The following is a 20,002-nucleotide window of genomic DNA, read 5'->3' as shown; positions in this document are numbered from 1 at the left end:
CCATTGCCTGCGAATGCAGACGTATTTCTGGCTGTGACGCTTCTCTCCACTAAAAAATAACGTCTGCTTGTTTGCAATCCGCAAAATCGCCATATTTCTGCCAAATACATTGCCTGTCTCAAGCTGAAGGGAGAACTAATTAAAGATAAATAATAGATTGATAGTCTCTCTGGTTTTCATTGCTGAATGGTTGAATCATCCAAAGACACAAAACACAGGAAACAAACTGAATTTGTTGACCACTGAAAACTTGTAAGTTGGAAAACCACAATATACCACATGTGTTTTTAAATTGTCTGTGTCCATAACTCAAATATCTTACTCCAAATGATGGAGTGATCTCGACGCCCACTCAGCTCAGGGCATAAAACGATAATTTTTCTACAATCCACATGCGTCTTTTCTCACCACCGTGGCTAAGTGATGCTCATCAGAGGCTTATGTGACATGTTCATCAAACAAAAAGCCCATCTATTTATGGATGAAGTTTAATGTCCGTCATGTCACACTGTGACCCCTAACTATTCTGGTAAGTTAGTCGTCGTGCTACGCGCTAAGATACAGGGAATTCGACCACAAACAAACCTTGCATGATTCGGATTACTCGGATGAACCCGCAAAGCGAATGTAATAAGATGTGCGATCGAACAGGGGGACACAGATACGTTCAATGCCAATCTATATGACTTCAATTTCGTTTAACTGGAGCTCAACTGTTAAAACTAGTTTGTTAGCATATTTTCTGTAACCCAAAATGTGTGCGTGACAATAGGGAAGACCAAATGCTAATTTTCATCTCCACAACTAGGACAACAATGGCAGGATAGCGCCCGCCAGACCGTAGTTAAAATAATGTACAATATTTTGGTAAGTTGTCGCCATGCTGAGATACAGGAAGCTCGACCACAAACAAACTCTACATGATTCGGAAGACTCTGATGCACGAAAGCGCGAATATAATCAGAGGCCGGTATCATCATATGGCGGTCGAACAGGAACACGATTTTAACTCAATGCTTTTGTTCATTCCCATGGAAGTCAAAACGAGTTGAACTTAACATCAAGAGTGATAATTCAAAGTAACATCGACTTATCTTAATACCAATCCTCGTTTTTCGACAGGTTCTTGATCTTGTTTTTTTTTTTTTTTGCAAAAAACTATGACTGGCTCTATTAGTACATATGGTCACATATGTACTTTGAGAAAACTCCCTCATCAGTTCTTCCATTTCATATAAAATCATCAAAAGAATATTACCTTAAGGTGCGTTTGTTAAGTGCTTTTCATCCTCGGTGTTATTCACTGCAAGGCTGTACAAGGAGGCTTTCAACATCAGATGCGGATGGCTTCTGTAAAATAACCTACTCAACTCTTGTCGACGATATCGGATACATAACAGATCAATGCTTCAGTCTTGATACTGTTAATTGATCTTATTAAATGGTATACCAACCGTGGATGATTTGTCATGGGTCACGAATTTTTCATGAGGTCTAAGTGATCGCGTGCTTACGGCCAACGTGGACGGAATTTAATGTAAAGCAGACAAGCGGTGTTTTCAGCCCGAGGGGCACTGAAATAGACACCTTAAATTATGCTATAATGCGTATCTGCCGCATCAAAGGAGTTTCTAAAAACTTGCAAATATTGCAACGTAAAGTTTGGTTTGTTTTGATAACTTAGGCTCTATTTTGGGATATTTTTTGTAATTACCCAGCCACTTAATCTGTTTGCCATGGGCGGTTTCAATAGTGCTTTTAAATGTTTTGGATGAAGATTATGGATAGTTTTTCTGAAAGACCCAACGGATCGTTTCGGTAAAGTATCTGTTCGGCAGGCCCTTAATCCCCCTACAATTTTTTAAAGGGAATTTTCACCTCGAACTTTCGTGATATGGGAAATTTAAGGCCTGGTGTTTTCGGATTGATAATAATGTCGTTTCGAGTACCCAAAAAAGGTCAGCTAAGATTTTCGGAAAAGAAATAAGACTTAAGGTTTTCGGGAAATGGACAAAAATGCCCTAGTAATTTCGAAAAGACTCAAGTTCCCCTAAAATGACCGAACAGATAAAAATATTATAGCGCAGCCTAAAATGAACCTACAGAGCTTTAAAGGCATTCCAGATAGCCTGAAATAGCGTTTCAAAGGATCTGAGAGAAAACTGTCATTGGGTTTCCCTGATGATGGGTAATTTGAAAATGGCCCTTATTGACACTTTATAAACCTAATCGCTCTCAGTCTTTACCTTAATTACCAAATGGCGCTTTTTATTTATTTAAAAGTAATAGAAATATTAATGTTCTTTGAGGGCCATGTGAAAATTCCCTGCAGCCTGAATGAGGACAATATTGCTGCAACTGGGGTAGACAAGCTATTGAGCGTCGCATATCTAGACATGTTTCTTAGTCCGGGCCTTTGCGGTGATTGGCCAAGAGGATATGTAAAAACTAAACACAGAACAACGAAAACGAAAAGGCGTGATTGACATTGTAAGACGTAAATGCTGATTCAGATCGCAACGTTCTACATTTTTTGTCAGTTTCGTAATGAAATGTTTCGCCAGCAAGTTTAACATTGTGCAAAAACGCCTTCACGTCCAGTGTTTTGACATCAAAATGACATTGCAGTTTATCATGTTTACAAGCTAGTAAGCGGACAATTGTATACGAACACATAAGTGTAAATATATGAAACATATGTTTTGGACTGCGGATGAAAGATGAAACAGAAGAAAGATCCTCGCAGTTGCTACGCAACTTAAGCAGTTGAGAAAAGAAAGCCTGAAAAAAATTCAGGCTTGAACGGGATTCGAACCCATGACCTTTGCGATGCCGGTGCAGCGCAGTACTCTACACCAACTGAGCTATCAAGCCAACTGGCAGCTGGTCATATTGTGATTTCGTAATATACCTGTGAAGGATGAATAAATAAGTGTAAATATGTGAAACATATATTTTGAAGTACGGACGAAAGATACGAACACGCCGGTTGCAAGAGTAATAGGGAACATTTGAACGAAACCCTACCTATCGGTATATCCAGGAACGAGTTTCAAACTTCCTGATTGCAAGTGGTGCAAATCATGGCTTGTGTGACCTGGATAAACTTAGCCGGGAGCGCATTAATTTTATTCTATTCGAGGTTCAACGATTCTATCTTGAGTTCTATGACGCCGGGTGAGGAGTCCATGTTTAGTTTAATGAGCATGTCGAAACTTTTTTAATTAATGAATTTACAGCGTTCTTTCGTTTTGCTCTCAGTTTTCCGTCTTGTTAGAATACGGTAATCAGCCTAACTTAAATAGCTGAGTCCACTCACTTTAATCAATCCTACAAATGGCTGCTTTCAACTGTTAGCAACACTGAAGGGGAAAAATCGTTGTTAAATGCATTGAACAAGAATGAACAGTGACATCAGAAATTACTACTCAGTAGCGTTCAACTAAATGGCCTCAAGGGATAGCTACTCCTACCTTTGTCCAAAAGCCACTGACTGCTATAGGGTCACATCAGTAATGGCGGACGAAGTGAGAAAGAGCTCAAAGATATGAAAAGTGTGGAAACGAAATTTCAAGAAATAAAGTCAGACGTCTTTTCAAAACATAATCTGAGTTTAACACAAGATTTTGAGCAAAAACGTTGCAATTCAACTTTAACAACTCTTGTTTTCTTTTCCTTTTTTCTTTTTTAGTAATAGAAAAAGAATTGGAAGACTTCGAACGCCACCCATTTCTAGACTTGTGGTCTCAAGGCACAAATAAATTTGAATTTCAAATTTATTATGAAAATTTTCTATTATATCCGTTGATTCCACTCGCAATGCTAGTTCGTGTTTCATAACTTAGCACATTTCATACGTAGACTAGACATTTGGAACCACAGCGTAACAAGCAACAGAAAAGTAGGGCTCAGTCGGTTTTCCTTTAGACGGCTAGTTGCACCGGACATCAGTTGTAGACTCAGAAAAATTACCCTTGTACAGCACAGCAATAAGTGCCAATGAACTGTAGTAACTTTCATTATTTGAATGTGTTACACTAGAAATGCATTGCCGCCGCATATGAACAAACTGATCGACCAACGTTTGCCTCCAGCAGTCAGGAGCGAGTGGCTCAAGTAGGATGAGCTGGCAACTGTGACATAAACTGTTACAACGGGAACTAGCTTTGTAAAGAAAGCACGACTTCCTTTTATCTACAGTCGATTATGGTTATGGAATGAACTGAGAGTAGCCGTGGGTGTTTAATGCACGACTCTGACGTAAAATGCATTTAATAAGGAGACTGACTTGTGGATCCGCCCAATTAATTAAAAAGAACACACGTCTTCTTTCTTATTAATTAAACGTCAGGTCGGGTTGGTGGCAATCACCGTCGGTCAGTCACGCAAGGATTATATTAACACAACAAGACTTCATCAAAACACAGTTACATGCTGAAGAGAGAAAACGAAGTGTGGAAGTTTGCGCTGGTTTTGGAAGTGTCTTCAGACCCCCTACTTAGAAAGAAACCGGCTTCTTTTGTGACGAGAACCGCTAGCGTTATTTTGATTTTCCTTTCTCTGGGACTAATGAAAACAGTTGTATCCAATAAATTTGTAAAAAAAAAAAAAGGCTTTGCCTTTTAATTAATCCTTTCTAAAATAATCTGTTATGATAACTTATAAAGGACACCCTGTTTTTAAGAGCGGCTGCCTGAGAATATCGAGAACTCGCGGTCAAAACTGAAATTTCGGTTTTCCTCATATTCTGTCAGAAGAATCCCTTTAGAGAACTATTTACGAAAATAACATTAAAACTTTCCAAAGATTTTTCGTTTTCGAGAATTCCGGCATAATGTGAAATGCCGTGATCGCGGCGCAACCGGCGTTAAATTTTGACGAGATTTGGTGCATTTTCAAATCGCTCGGGAAGGAAGACGGCTTAGCGTATTAAAACGAGCTTTTGACATTAAGTTAGGCATCCTTCTGAGAATACGGTCTTATGAAAATATTGCTGGAGGATTCTTATTTACATGCAGTTTTCAAAGTCCGAAGATTCCTATTTTCAGCATTTTTGTTGACACTTGAAATTGTGGAAACTTTGCGGACAAATATCGTGTCCTGGTACATCGAAATTTGAAGCAAGTATTATACTTCAGGAAAGCTCTATACATGTAGTGCAATATATAAAAAATCCAGCTTGGGTAATTTAAAATCCAAGCGTTGACGGAAGTAAACACATAGGGAATTTTAATTTTTTTTTTCAAATATGGCAGTGGTCACGCAAGGACAAGTTTTAAAATAAGTTTAAAATAAATTTATTGTTTATGTTTCAGTTCTGTTGGAATAAAACTAAGTTGTTATTCGGAAACAAAATCTCATGTGTTGATGGGTTTATCCCTATAAAAAATAATTTCTTTCCTAGTAGGTGATCACCGATCGCAAACAAAAAAATGAAACATTCAGGTGTTATGTCACGCTTTCCTCGGTACGCCAGCGTCAACAATGCGAAGGATACGAAACGAAATCAGTAAATATTTCATATCAAAATGTATCTGAAACCCCCAACAGGCGATAATGTTTCATTAAATTACTAATCGACTTGCGTAAAAACGCCTTTGGTTCTGAAAAGTTGCGCAAAAGTCGCAGTTTTTATAAATCCTAGGTTTGTCAAAGCTGCATCTCATCCTCACTGTCAATAAAATGTCGTGACAGGCACTTACATTGAGCTGAACAAGCGAAGACGAGAATTCTAAAAGCTGAAGAACAAGGTATCTGTGTTTTCAATTTGCAGGCCCTAGACTATATATCATAAACAGAACTGAGATATCAGAGCCGGTAGAGAAAATCATGCTTTCACTTTAGTGCAAGGCTGGCCATAAAATTATCTTTAACGGCTACACTGCGGCTATAATATATTTGAATGAGCACTTACCGTTCCAATGCCTGCAAAATAGGCATTTAATGAACCATCCCCATTAATGCGAGCAATAGTCCACCCTTCTCAGTCCGATCCGGATAGAAGAGCACCAGAAAATAACCAAGGTTGTTTGCATGTTATGGCCATCACTGTGTACATAGCTATTTTAAACTTGCTATTTATAAACAATGACGCAAAATGGTTATAAATAGCAATGTGCGTTCTTGGTTTGGAGTGGTTTGCTCGATACTAGAAACTGTATTTCTTCTTCCGCGATGTCATATTTTGCAGTTTCTATATATTTTCGGTTGCATTTATGGCTCCGTGCTCATTTTCGTCCTTGATAGACGACGAGTCCGGTTGCGGTCAAAGTTCGTACTATTACAGCAACCTGCGTTTCTTTGGGTGAATGCCAAAAAGATATCTCCAGTCATCCAGGTTCCAACGCCAGGAAGCTGTTTGCTGACGACAAAACTGACAGTGAAATGTAATGAATCCTCGCGCGCGCATGTTAGTAAAGTTATCGATCATCTGATGTTGTTGATTGAACATATGAAGTTAAGTTGACTGACTTTACATTGATGGAATACAAACAGCGGTGATATTTCTGATCAACCTACGATGACCCAAGAACAACAGTCTTTTACATTGATGGAATTTGATGTTCTGAAAGGATGAGTCGAATAACAATCAGACCATCTGCCCTCGCCGTCGAGATGTCCACGATCTTCGTTGGCGGTAGCCTCCCACGCAGTCGTTTTAAGGGGACTCGTATTCACTCCTCCCCGAGTCCCCTCAAAACGACTGTGTGGGAGGCTACCGCCAACGAAGACCTCGGAAGGGGCCGAGAGGGAGAAATCTGCGTGACTAGCATTCCGCAAGCGTTGCTCGTCCTCGCGCTCGCGAAACTCATATATGCCTGAATAAGCCCTAAAATCATCATCATCATTATCATCATCATCATCATCATCACCATCACCATTATCGTCATCATCATCATCATCATCATCATCATCATCATCATCATCATCATCATCATCATCATCATTGGTGAATCGAATAAAGGCCTTAGAGGTGCGGCATATTCCTTTGCTTTTTTTGTGAGCATGAGAAACCTGCAGTTACTATTAAATGACATCTGTACTTCGGATTATTGTTGAATACCTTTTTCGTGCAAGGGTATGTGTGTACTGAAGGAGATTCAAAATTCGCTCAAATTAAAGTAGCCACAGCGATAGAATGATTGCTGAGACCATATCGGTTTTTGAATATTATTTTCTCTCTTTTATTTTAAGTTTTATCAGTCACCTTTCCTTCTAAGACCAGAGTATTGTCTCCCTATACCACATGGTACCCTCCTCTTAGGTAAAACAATAGTTTCCTCGCTTCCTCTTCTCCCCGCATTAACTTCATTCATTGTCCTCTTTTTTAAATGCCATATTCACTCAAGATTGTTTGAGGGCCGGTTGGAAAAAGAAAGCGCCTGGGATCTAGGGATTATTTTCAGCAAACTTATATATCTATTAACAAGTTGAATGCGTTGTAACCAGCTTTAAATCAATGTTATTTTCTTTACTATGGAAGAAATTACTCAAAAAGACTCAGAAAATGCTGTTTAATTAGCTACGATAAAGGTCGTTTATTGACAGGCAGACAGACAAACAGACTACACGGGTTAGTTGAACTCCTCAGTGCGAAAAAGATGAAAATACCGCAACGTTTGTTTGATGGAAGTTTCGTCTTCAGTGAGCAATACCACGTGTAGGTGATCTACCTTCTACTCGAAAATATGCCAAAGCGCCGGGAAAAATGGAATTTTATCTGATATCAGCGGTATCGAAGCGGCAGGCAAATACAACTCGGATACTACACTGTAGTTATAAAAACGTAAACATGTCATTGAATATTTATTCGCGGCTTGGAGTTTCTTAACGATCTAAAGCGCATCGTCACAGCGAATTTGATTGAGATTTAGAATCGTCAAGACCATAGCTTTACATGTGATGGTTAAGCCAAAGTGCTTGATGGAACATGATCTACACAATATTGGAAATGGCTTCAAGAATTTCACAGCAGTGCAAAGGGTCAATTAAATTACCCTGCCTGAATCGGAAAAAAACATACTTAGCCACGGTGTCAACGTGCTGTGGCGCTGACAAAAAAAATATTGCAGGTATATTTTAGCTTTTAATGTTTCGTTTAATCACTTATGCCTATTCTTTGGTGATTGATTGATTATACTTACTCGCTGACAACGACTTCCTCAAAAAGGTAGATTGTTGACATTAAAAAATTCAAGGTTATATTGTAAGCCGATGAAGAGGAAGTTGTATTTTCCTTTAAATGACAACGATTAATAGTTCACTGTCTGAAACGAAAATTGTTTGGATAATTTTAATTACAGGAAAGTGCTTTGAAAAAAGGTTTCAACCCAAATGGCATCACATAACCATTTGATAAAGAAACACGACCCATAAAAGATGGAGTAAACATGCTAGTTTATGCAACTTTCAGGAAGTCAGTAGAGGAAAAAGCTGCTGTAATGGGTAACAGCAAATTTTAATTACTTCTATCGTTTTTAACACGTGTGGAGTTGGCTATAATCCCGGTATAATCGATTTAAATGAGGTTTTCTTTAAAAAGTTAATATTGAATATCATGTGCAGAAGCCTGGAGGCTGCTCAATAAAGGAAATACGGAGGAATACCATATCACCATTATGATAAAAGCCTAAATAAACGCTCGATATACTCAGGCCGAAATAGAATTTCAACAGGAAGTGTCAATTTTTGAAGAGAGAGGAAATCCTCCCATGAGAACGAGGACCTACACAAAACAACCCATAATTCTAAGCCAGCACTGCATTTAAAATCTCTTTTAGCCTTTCCTGTTTCCTGTTTCGACTACCACTCATTACAACCACCAACAGCGTCACTAGTACACCACTGCCACTCATTACCACCACCAACAGCACGACAACCACTGCTACCACTCATTACCACCACCAACAGCATCAACAGTACACGACTACCACTTATTACCACCACCAACAACGTCACTAGCCGACACCACTACCACTCATTACCACCACTGACCAACAGCACGACAACCACTGCTACCACTCATTACCACCACCAACAGCACCAACAGTACACCAACCTCGTTCCCAGGGCCTCTCCTCTTCACGTCCCAAGGAGTAAGAAAGGAGAGACCCTGGTTGGGGCTGGTCACGTGTCTCCTAGAATCTGGGAAATTACAAAACTAAAAAAAAAAAAAAAAAAAAAACTGGAGAGAGGGGCGGTTGAGTGTCAGTTTGACTATACGGAGTGTACCGGAGATGGGAAAACATGCCCCAGTAAAGTCAACTTGCGATTCGCGTGTGTTCAGTCAAAGTGGTCATTCATGTCAAGAGATCATTCATAAAGCGATTGAATCTGTGAATGTGAGCTGTTATCGACTTTGTAAATCAGTTGGAGATACAAGTCATTCGCGAAATCTTTACAGCAAAGGGAATCGACTACTTCTGGTGGTAGCCGAGGAGCTTTACGGTGACGCACTTCCACGAAGTGAATTTTTGCCACATCTACTTTTAGAGTCCTCAAGTCCATGATCTCTGAAAGGACGACCAGGAGAGAATCAAACGTGACAGGAAATGTATCTCGGAGCCGCGCCATTGTAGCCGCAGACTAAATTTCACTTTAACGCCATCAACTGGAACAAAGGTTATTTCGTTATTGCTTTGCAACGCTTACCATATTTCGAAAGTGTTTTCTTTGTTCATTAAAAGAACCATGAAATATTTACCGTGTACATGTTGTTATATCGCACGTCCCCCTTCCGAAAGTGTTCTGCTTATGTGCTATTTCCTGTGTATTGTTTGTTGCTGCAACCCTGCTAACAGAGCGTTTCTTTCTTGCAAATCTTTTGGCATGTGCGTGGTTGTTTGCCTCTCTAGTATTTCGCATCGTTGGTTTGTTTACGTCCCGAGAGAAAAGGGGACGTAAACAAACCAACGACGCTAAATACCAGAGACGCGAACGACTGCGCTTAGGCTAAAATATTTTCTTAAAAGAAATGCTCTGTTAACAGCGTAATTGCAGGGGCACCCAACGACAGTTTTCTCTCAGTTCCTTTGAAACGCTATTTTAGGCTATCTGGAGTGCCTTTAAGCTCTGTAGGTTCATTTCATGCCGCGCTATAATATTTTGATCTGTTCGGTCATTCTAGGGGAACTTGAGTCTTTTCGAAATTACTAGGGCATATTTGTCCATTTTCCGAAAACATTAGGACTTATTTCTTTTCCGAAAACCTTAGCTGACCTTTTTTCGGTATCCGAAACGACATTTTTATCAATCCGAAAACACTAGGCCTTAAATTTCCCATATCACGAACGTTCGAGGTGAAAATTCCCTTAAGGAAATTGTAGGGGATTAAGGGCCTTTCGAACAGATAATTTACCGAAACGATCGGTTGGGTGGCCCTGGTAATTGCTGCGGAATGATATTTCAGAACAGTTAGACACAGGCCCGATTCCTTTTACGTTTCCTTCAGTTAGTTCTTCAGATCTGATCTTTCATCAGCGCATTCAAAGCTAGAATAAACCACGATCAAAACTCCATGAATTGGAGGGGAAGGCGCTGTCGTTTATACACAGTGATTTTCCTAAGTACAGCGCTTCGAGACAATAGCAAGTGATGGTACCCCCCCCCCCCCCCCCCTGGGTCTAATTTTTCTCTGGGAGACACCTGACCAGCCCCAACCAGGGTCTCCCCTCTCTCGCTCCCTGGGACGTGAAGAGGAGAGACCCTGGGAGTGAGGTTGCCAGTACACCACTACAACTTGTTACCACCACCAACAGCGTCAGCAGTACACCACCACCAACAGCGTCAGGCGTACACCACTACCACTTATTACCACCACCAACAGCGTCAGCAGTACACCACTACCACTCATTACCGCCACCAACAGCGTCAGCAGTACACCACCACCAACAGCGTCAGGCGTACACCACTACCACTTATTACCACCACCAACAGCGTCAGCAGTACACCACTACCACTCATTACCACCATCAACAGCGTCAGCAGTACACCACTACCACTTATTGCCACCACCAACAGCGTCAGTAGTACACCACTACCACTCATTACCACCACCAACAGCGTCCGCAGTACACCACTACCACTTATTACCACCACCAACAGCGTCAGCAGTACACCACTACCACTCATTACCACCACCAACAGCGTCAGCAGTACACCACTACCACTCATTACCACCACCAACAGCGTCCGCAGTACACCACTACCACTCATTACAACCATCAACAGCGTCAGCAGTACACCACTACCACTCATTACCACCACCAACAGCGTCCGCAGTACACCACTACCACTCATTACCACCACCAACAGCGTCAGCAGTACACCACTACAACTCATTACCACCACCAACAGCGTCAGCAGTACACCACTACCACTCATTACCGCCACCAACGGCGTCAGCAGTACACCACTACCACTCATTACCACCACCAACAGCGTCAGCAGTACACCACTACCACTCATTACCGCCACCAACAGCGTCAGCAGTACACCACTACAACTCATTACCACCACCAACAGCGTCAGCAGTACACCACTACTACTCATTACCACCACCAACAGCGTCAGCAGTACACCACTACAACTCATTACCACCACCAACAGCGTCCGCAGTACACCACTACCACTCATTACCGCCACCAACAGCGTCAGCAGTACACCACTACCACTCATTACCACCACCAACAGCGTCAGCAGTACACCACTACCACTCATTACCGCCACCAACAGCGTCAGCAGTACACCACTACCACTCATTACCACCACCAACAGCGTCCGCAGTACACCACTACCACTCATTACCACCACCAACAGCGTCAGCAGTACACCACTACAACTCATTACCACCACCAACAGCGTCAGCAGTACACCACTACCACTCATTACCGCCACCAACGGCGTCAGCAGTACACCACTACCACTCATTACCACCACCAACAGCGTCAGCAGTACACCACTACCACTCATTACCGCCACCAACAGCGTCAGCAGTACACCACTACCACTCATTACCACCACCAACAGCGTCAGCAGTACACCACTACAACTCATTACCACCACCAACAGCGTCAGCAGTACACCACTACCACTCATTACCACCACCAACAGCGTCAGCAGTACACCACTACAACTCATTACCACCACCAACAGCGTCCGCAGTACACCACTACCACTCATTACCGCCACCAACAGCGTCAGCAGTACACCACTACCACTCATTACCACCACCAACAGCGTCAGCAGTACACCACTACCACTCATTACCGCCACCAACAGCGTCAGCAGTACACCACTACCACTCATTACCACCGCCAATAGCGTCAGCAGTACACCACTACAACTCATTACCACCACCAACAGCGTCAGCAGTACATCACTACCACTCATTACCACCACCAACAGCGTCAGCAGTACACCACTACCACTCATTACCACCACCAACAGCGTCAGCAGTACACCACTACCACTCATTACCACCACCAACAGCGTCAGCAGTACACCACTACCACTTATTACCGCCACCAACGGCGTCAGCAGTACACCACTACCACTCATTACCAGCACCAACAGCGTCAGAAGTACACCACTACCACTTATTACCACCAACAACAACGTCACAACCACTGGTATTACTCATTACCACCACCACCACCACTACCACTACTAATTCCACTGGTGCAACTACTTACCACCCCCACTTCCACCAGCACTACATTTATTACCAGCTCCACCCCCTCTACCACTCATGACCACCACCGCTACTACCACTCATGACTAGCACCACCACCACCACCACCGGTGCACCACTTTCACTCATTACCACCAGCACCACTTTGACTATCCCTACCACTCATAACCTGTTATTTACTGCTTCAAATCATATTTATATAATTATTTATTTGACTGTCTTTATACCTTAGTCTCTTGTGCTATTGTCACTGACCATCCTTGTAATTCAGGCTTCTAGGCTGCGAGAGGGGTATCAATAAACTATTATTATTATTATTATTATTATTATTATTATTATTGTAAGTAGGTTTTAATAGCTCTTTTTTCTACTTTTAACTTGTAAATATCAATTTTGCTTGGAATATTATAATAAAGAAAGATCTTTTTTTATTATTATTATTATTATTATTATTATTATTATTATTATCAATACCATGAGATTACCTAGCGCTAGGTAATCTCAGGGATCCCAACTGGGATTTTATTACAATGTTGTTGTTTAAGGGTCCTGTTCAGGGCGCCTGTAGTGCCTTGCCGCGGCATGGTTTCAAGGGCTTTGTTCGGGGATTTTGTTATAACTTTCGCCTTCTTGCTATTTTTTACGCTGGTTTCTTGACATTTCCAATTGACTCAACGAATTGCGAAACTTTTTCTTTTTTTCTTGTCTTATTTGTATTGTATTTGCTGATTAATTTTTTTTCGTATTTTTGTACCACGTTGTTATAGTTTTCCGCTTAGTAATTACCGATTGTTCATCACTTGTTAATGTTTTGCTACCATGTGTTATCACGCCCTGTTATGTTATCATCTTTGTAATGTTATGTCATCTTTTATACTGTGAACTTATTTAAGGAAATTGTAATTTATTGATCACTTGCACTGCAACTGATGAAGATCAATGACCGAAAAGTCTTTTTTTATAAAACTTTTTTAACTTTAACTTTTTTTTCGTATTTTTGTACCACGTTGTCATAGTTTTCCGCTTAGTAATTACCGATTGTTCATCACTTGTTAATGTTTTGCTACCATGTGTTATCACGCCCTGTTATGTAATCATCTTTGTAATGTTATGTCATCTTTTATACTGTGAACTTATTTGAGGAAATTGTAATTTATTGATCAGTTTCACTGCAACTGATGAAGATCAATGACCGAAAAGTCTTTTTTTATACAACGTTTTTACTTTTTTAAGGGCCTTTGACGGCAAACAGGTCTATTGTTGGATGACATGTGACTATGAATTGATAATAGCCGATGAATGCGTGCGCTTTGGAGGGAAAAACTTCAGCTATATAACAAAGGACTTTATATTTGAACAGCCATAAACGTATCTATGCCTTAAAATTTCAATCAGTGGTTGCCCCAAACTCCAAACGCCACGATAGCGGAATGTTAGCAGATTCTGGCCTTTTGCCTGAGTTGCATCTAATACTGATTCCCTTACACCAGAAGGGGACACATTGTTTATTTAACGCCGCATGGGGTATCCTCTACGGCGCAGCTGAGAACTCCATTCAAAGCATTACACCTGTCTCTACTGCAACATATTTTTAACATGTTTTAATAAAATGAGCTTATCATTTAATCATGACGAGCGACAGTGACCTTGGCGAAGCGCAATGAAATTATCCTCCATCCGTGACATCAACACGTAGGATTTGAAGACGAACATTGTTTTTGTTCAGTTATCCGAATCATAGATCTATTTATAACCAGTAAATGTTTTTCAATGCCTGTTATTCTTATAAAATAGCTATTTTTAGGGAAAAGACAGTTACAATAATCCAATATTTAACGGTTTCCTGAAGGTTATCCAATATGAAGGCGCTTGAATGAATGAACGAGCAGCAACGTAAGCATGATCCATTAAATACTAGATAAAAGATGATCGCAGTTCCGGAAAGAATAGCTGAAAAAATTCTGATGGTTTGTTGAACGAGATGCGAACCCTTGATTACGTGCACTGCTCTACCAACTTAGCTATCAGGCAAACTGGTAGCTGATGAATTGATGGCAATGAAAATATATGTATGAAATCTGCGAATAAACAGAATGAAAGATAGAATTATAGATAAAGACCAACACAGTTTCGTGCACATGTTAAACATTAGTGAAAAGAAGGTTTAAAAGCCTGAAGTTGCGATGTCCTTTCCCTATTTAATCTTTCATCCGAAGTATGCAGGTAATATTTCAAATACATATTGCATTTGATTGTCGTTTCGTGCCTGATCATGAGCGTAATCTTATACAAATAATAATATAACGTTATGCCTTTATCTATAATCAACGAATATCTTTCACAAACTCTGAATTGGTTATCAACAGGATTATCAACAACTATTGTAAAGAAAAAAACACAATTAATAGAAAATTTCAATAAGGCATCCGGATGCCAAATTGACGGCGCCTCTTTCTCACCGATCCCTTGTCTGACACCCCCAACCAAGCATCGAATTGGATCCAAATAAATAAATAAATAAATAAATAAATAAATAAATAAATAAATAAATAAATAAATAAATAAGATTTACATAATCCAAAACATTACAGCTAGCACATCGAACTGATCTCAAGTAACCGGATTTATTAAAACAGCCGACGATCGAAAGTTTGGCAAATTGCTATGTCTTTTATTGAGCTATTGTTGGCCCAATCCTCTACCCTCATTCGTCGGCGAATGCTAGATATCAATAACGTTTGCTTATGAAGGTCACGGAAGTTTTAAAGCCAGTGATGGGTACACATCGCGCTCGCAGTCGTTGAATATCGTGAAGTGGTACCCGAGTACCGCTTATCATTGTTTTATTTAAAAAAATAATTAAGTGCTTATCTCTCGTGTTGAAGCTTAAGTTTACAAAATCTATGGGATCAAGAATCGACCCTAACAACAAGTGTAAAGTTTGAACACTGCTGACAACACTAGAAAGAAATTGCTAGTTTTTTAAAATGGTGTAATATTTCTTTAGAAAATGTCAACAGTCCTTGAACTGTTGTATGTAAAATTTACCGGGGGATTGATAATTTTGAAAACCTGTTATGATCATACATGCATATAAAACATTCACTTTGAACACAAAAGTCAGTGATTTCATTCGAAATGATGCCCTTAATGTGGAAACTTAGAAGCGCTCCCAAAGTTTTGAGCATTTTAACCGTCCAGTCCACTGGCCCGTTTAAACGGTTTCGGTATTTGCCCAACATTCGTTCAACAAAGTTGAACTGATGTTGGGCAAATGTTGGATGAACGGAGTGTTCAAACAGTTTCAGCACCATTGAACATTTTTAAGAACAAAGGAATGGAAATGTTGTTGCGATGTTGAATGAAAGTTTAAACCAGTTTACTGATTTGATTCAATACACTTTCGACAAGCTTTCAACACTTTTTTAAGCTTTCAACAATGTTGAACGACCTGTTCAAACCGACATTTGGTTCAACAAGCTGAAACCGTTTAAACGGGCCTTTATGCCTTATCAAAGTCTGCAAAGTTAATAGTACAATGTCATCTACTATAGTTATGCACTTACACTAGCTTGCAGAATCCTTACGAAAGCTGGCGTCAAGGGAATCAGTGGATCATTCAGGTCGGCCGGGAAAACTTGAAAGCAATAATGTTGTTAGATTAAACTGAAGGTTCTAAAGGCAATTAATGACGCGTTGCTAATATATAGTCGGCCACTTTAATTATACATTGATGTGTAAATGTCAGTTGTACATGTGGTTTCTTAATTGCAGCCCATTTTTGGCGCGATGTATTTTTGATAACGTATCCGGCTCATCATAGGCGCAGTTGTGGGCGTTAAAATCTGCAGAAGCATCTTCCTGTTCATGTTTTACGAGGAAAAAAGTGTTGTTTATGTTTTTAAACAAATTTCTTTTATTTTAAATTTGGAGTAGCCTGAGGCACGAGATGTAAACTTGTCAAAACGGTATTAATATCAATCAGTCAAAGGGACAACTGATTTTCCTTTCTCCCCGGGAACCATTTTAAGCTCAAGCGAAATGGCGCCTGATCTGCTGATTTTCTAATCTTGCAGACACGATATATTTTTTTCGTTGAGAACTTATTCGAAAACTATTGAATTAAGATTCTTGTGAAGCCCCCCAAAATGCTTGCGGTAATGGTATGATTGCCTACAGGCTAGAGTTCGTTTTCAGTCCAGCTTATCAGTTTGTTGATATCATCGTCATCACTTGTTCTTGTTATTTTTATCGAAAAATGGTTGTTATCATTTATTAAAAATGCTTTCAGTGATAAATTTTAATAAGCGCCCTTTCAGAAAAAATATCTCCGAAATAAATTTTATAGAAAAAAAAATATTTGCCATTGGTTTTCTGCGCCACTTTCACCCGGCCAAATTAAAATTGCGGCCTATTCACGAGAAGCGGCCTGTTGAACATTGGAGAAGAGCCTCAATGTAATTTCTTTTTTTTATGCCATAAGCCTCGTAGCCAAAATCGAATAATAATATATTGAAATGGGTATATTCAAGATAAAAACAGTTAACAGCTAAATTTAAGGCGTTCCTTTCAGTTTGTGTACTATACCCTAATTTTGTTGCAGACGAATTTTAATTTTAATGTAATTTTGAATTCTAATTTTGTTCTCATATTTCAAAAATCGATCAACGCGTTGTTGTTATGTTTATTGCTCACCATTTTGAACTGGAAATGTTATTAGAGACTGAAAATGCTTTTTCCTATCTCGTCCAGTATTAACAAATTACAAGCATGTTTAGTGATCAGATAAATCGTTGAAAATGAGGTACCTGGCCTTTCCTGAATCCGCAGACGAAAGCCTGCTTCAAACACAAATGGATCCCAGTACACAACACTGTTGGACTGACGTGATAGCAAGAAATGTTGCCTAGCTAAACAAATTTTAAAGGAAGCATGGCACAATGTCCCAATAGGTCAGCTAGTGTGATCAAACAATAGGTATTTAAAACTTTCAAGCACGTTTTACTTTCCGAAAATGAAATGTACACGTAATGTCGACTCTGACGAAGTGTCCATCGTCTGATTGGCATTTTCTTTGACTTGTTGGAGGTACTAAAAACTATAAGCATCTTCCATTATTTCACAAGAAAAAAAGTCTTTAATGATGGAAAAATAAGTTTTCAAAATTAATTATTAATAAGACTTCCATTAGCCCTGGTAGTCTGCAACAAAATAGGAAAAGTTACCTTTCAGTTAATCACAGTTATGGCGCATATCCTGCTGTTATGGCTAACTTCAAAAGACGCTTTTTCCCTGTCGTCCGAATTGAATTTTACAAAATCGAATTATTTTCCAGTAGAAAAAAAGTATATTGTTGAAAGAACTAATTTTAAAATTAAATAGCTCTCTTTCAAAGTAGTGCATATATATAATTTTTATGACAGATCACGTACATGTTGTCGGCAGAGTATTAATTATATGCTATTTTAAAAAGTTTCTAATCTGTACACACATTTTTTTTGTTACCAAAACAAGAACGAAAAAAGTAAAGAAGGGCTTTTAAATAATTCGTATATTTGACTGCATCTTTGCTGACATTTCCAAACATAAAAGCCAATACGCCTCCTATTATTTCAGCAATATTGTCCAAGTTATGGGATCTGAAATAAGGACAAAAAGTGATAAAACTGAATATTCCTATCTTTAGAGAACGTCGTCATTGTCTCTCACTTGTTCTCAATTGTTAGTCCATTACCGTCGTCGCCATCTTAAGTAATTTTTTTTTTTCATAATTACGGGAAGTACAGGAAGCACTACCTGCACTTGTTGAGTTACTGGGAGTGCATTATACCATAAATTGTGAGATTGCCACAGCCTGAGTAATCAGAACCCCTTCACCGAATTACGCACTAGGAGCCCTAATTGTTTCTTGCTACATCTCGCAGTACGTTCGGATTGATCGGGCAGGTGATGGTCGCTCGCTAGCTAATCTTGCATTGGACAACGCTTGTAAGTACCTCTTATCATTGGGGGACCCTCATTTTATGGATGTACACTACCGGGGGGACTTAGGTATCTGCCATAATTTATCATTTTTCAACCATGTGAATATGATAATGCATTGCTGTTGGAAAAATACGTTCCTGTGTCATTACAGTACGTACGTCACATACCCGGCGAACGACTACTTTCTTTTCTTATTTTAGGATATTAATTGTCCGAAACGTTTTCCCAAGATGCCGTATGTCTTTTCAAGGTTTAAGAGTCAATATTTTTTAACCAACATTTTTATCTCGGTCTGTTTTTTATCACGACGCTACACGCGGCTTTGCTTTAACCTTACTCGTGTACGAATAAAATTATTGTATTGTGCTGTATAATAGACCAAAGTGCTTGCACGATGTTACCTACAACAAAGAATTGCTTTCAATTGTTTCGACGCTTTTTTTTAATTCGAACAATACATTGACACGACACTTCACAATTGTATCAATCAGCTCTACCCAAAACATTTGTAACAAACCATATTTAAGGAAAGTGAAACGGGGCTATTAAGCCTTGAAAAACAACTAAAAAATATGAGATATATCACTATAAGAAAAGAAAATAGAATCAGACAATTTAAAAATGTGATGTGATAAATTGGAAACATGATATAAAGGAAGTGGTTTGATTAAATTGCTCCATAAATAGCGTCAGTAAAGCGCGCGCTATGATTGGCTGATACGCATCATCCATTTGCCCGCGGGTTGCACGATGACGTGAGCTTGGTTTCTCGGCGTCCTTGCTTGTTTGATTCCATCAAGATTTACTGATTAGAGATTTTTAACACGTACCCTGTATCCAGTAGTCTAACTTCTATGTTAGATCACCCGAGCAAATTTGTCTTCAACTGTAACACAAAAAAGGTTGAAATCGTTGGCTCATTTGAGATCTTATTCCTGGAAGACCTGTCAAAATTATTGAAAACAATCTTCACAAGGCAAGTGAACGAGACTCAAATACATTTATCAATGATTCTTCAGTGTGTTGACTATTTTGGTGGAATTTTTAATAGAATTAAGATTAGCTGATAACTCTACTTGCAGACTGATGTATTGTTGTCCTATTGACTGCGAGGTTTTAGCTGTTTTGATTATTTCGGGTAAAAAAAAAAGTTTTATAAAAAAAATGCGCACATCTTACGTCCACGGGATAAATATCATGTCGCAATGAGTTACATGAGAAAAGCAAAACTTTCCTTCACAAGTACATGGCCTGCGACAGCAACGTGATATTTCAGTTCTTTTGTTCATTGTTCGTAGTCACGTGCTATGACGTGGACGGATGTCT

General features: G+C 39.5%; 3 protein-coding genes and 1 non-coding gene across 15 annotated transcripts in view; 1 reads left to right on the top strand and 3 right to left on the bottom strand.

Moving 5' to 3' along the window:
• Positions 1-16,358, bottom strand: part of LOC146455683 (galanin receptor type 1-like) — a 36,650-nt gene extending 20,292 nt beyond the window's left edge. Inside the window, exons 1-2 of one of the 4 annotated variants that reach the window (XM_085094045.1) lie at positions 16,258-16,347; positions 12,919-12,971 (exon numbers count right to left, since the gene is read on the bottom strand). The gene's annotated coding sequence lies outside the window, so the exon portion shown is untranslated. Of the gene's footprint in view, positions 1-1,258; positions 1,397-5,914; positions 6,519-12,918; positions 12,972-16,257 lie in introns of those variants that run through there. The other 3 variants (XM_085094043.1, XM_085094047.1, XM_085094044.1) reach the window with 3 other exon arrangements.
• Positions 1-20,002, bottom strand: part of LOC146455677 (adenosine receptor A3-like) — a 255,846-nt gene that overhangs the window by 100,571 nt on the left and 135,273 nt on the right. The window contains exon 1 of one of the 9 annotated variants that reach the window (XM_085094018.1): positions 16,258-16,358. The exons of 5 other annotated variants lie outside the window; for them this stretch is intronic. The gene's annotated coding sequence lies outside the window, so the exon portion shown is untranslated. Of the gene's footprint in view, positions 1-1,258; positions 1,395-16,257; positions 16,359-20,002 lie in introns of those variants that run through there. 3 more of the 9 variants (XM_085094014.1, XM_085094027.1, XM_085094021.1) reach the window with 3 other exon arrangements.
• LOC146455678 (CAAX prenyl protease 1 homolog) overlaps positions 1-20,002 on the top strand; it is a 276,576-nt gene that overhangs the window by 145,564 nt on the left and 111,010 nt on the right. The gene's annotated exons all lie outside the window — the stretch shown is intronic.
• On the bottom strand, positions 2,795-2,874 carry Trnac-gca (transfer RNA cysteine (anticodon GCA)). The gene is given in 2 exon segments: positions 2,795-2,830; positions 2,836-2,874. It is a non-coding gene; the product is annotated as a tRNA-Cys (tRNA).

Source organism: Pavona decussata, unplaced genomic scaffold (assembly GCF_977016875.1).
Source record: "Pavona decussata unplaced genomic scaffold, jaPavDecu1.1 SCAFFOLD_272, whole genome shotgun sequence".
NCBI classification, from domain to species: domain Eukaryota; kingdom Metazoa; phylum Cnidaria; class Anthozoa; order Scleractinia; family Agariciidae; genus Pavona; species Pavona decussata.
The sequence above is the reverse complement of the archived record's forward strand: the minus strand, read 5'-3'. Positions and strand labels throughout refer to the sequence as shown.